This window comes from Phaethon lepturus, unplaced genomic scaffold, assembly GCF_000687285.1.
Source record: "Phaethon lepturus isolate BGI_N335 unplaced genomic scaffold, ASM68728v1 scaffold12900, whole genome shotgun sequence".
In the NCBI taxonomy this organism is placed as follows: Eukaryota; Metazoa; Chordata; class Aves; order Phaethontiformes; family Phaethontidae; genus Phaethon; species Phaethon lepturus.
The window spans coordinates 13203-14145 of NW_010509865.1; positions in this window are offsets into that span (position 1 = coordinate 13203).

The following is a 943-nucleotide window of genomic DNA, read 5'->3' on the forward strand; positions in this document are numbered from 1 at the left end:
CAGCTATTGTTTTTTTTTCTGTTCCATGGTCATCTTAGTAAAAGATATTGTTTGAGAAAGGACATTGGACATGATAAATTCTGGATTCATCCCTTCTGAAATCAGATGTAGGTGTTCAGAAACTCTAGTGGGCCTTCCACATGATGTAGGCTAGTGATTTTCGCCCAGGTGGTATGTCATCCAGGTCATCCAGGTATGTTACCAGAAAGCATTGAGCTAAGCTTTAAGATGCTGATTGGTGGCACGTTCATGCCCTCCTTAGGTATCTTGTACGCATGGGCGTTATCCTCTCCTGTTGAGCTCTTGGAAGCACGCACTGAACTTTGAGCAAAGTCCATTGACATCAGAGGGTGTTTGGACATTGGGAGGTGAAGTGATAAAGCTTGCTGGAATATGAAAAAGGCCACGCACACACACCACAGACTCCCCGTGTGACAACTACTGCTTCTCCCATCCTGAGTTTCATCTAAGATTAAATCAGAAAGGGATTTCATTCAATGCTGGTTTGCTCATTCAAGCCCTCTGGCTTGCCTGATTCATTCTCCAACAGATACCCACCAGCCTTTGTGCCTTTCTGGAGAAGTCCTTCTCAAGGTGCTGCTATCCCCAAAAGCTCCACATCTCTGGGCTCCATCTCACTTTCCTCTTCTGAGAGAGACTTGAGCCCAAATCTTTCCCTGGATGCTTTTTAGCAGGTTTCACCCCAGCTGGAAGCTGGAATCAGTCAGACTGTGTAACTCCTTTAAGGTCAGACTGGGCACTGCTGATTTACACCAAGCTGAGGCAGATCAGAGCCCGTCCTGTGGATTCACACTGCACCCTGGCTAGTCCCAGACTGCTCTTCACAGTGCGGATCCCTTCAGATAAGCGGTAGCAGCAGCAACTTCTGTTCTTCTCTTTCTGAACATTGAGAAGAAAGATAGCCCAGCACTTCACCATTAAA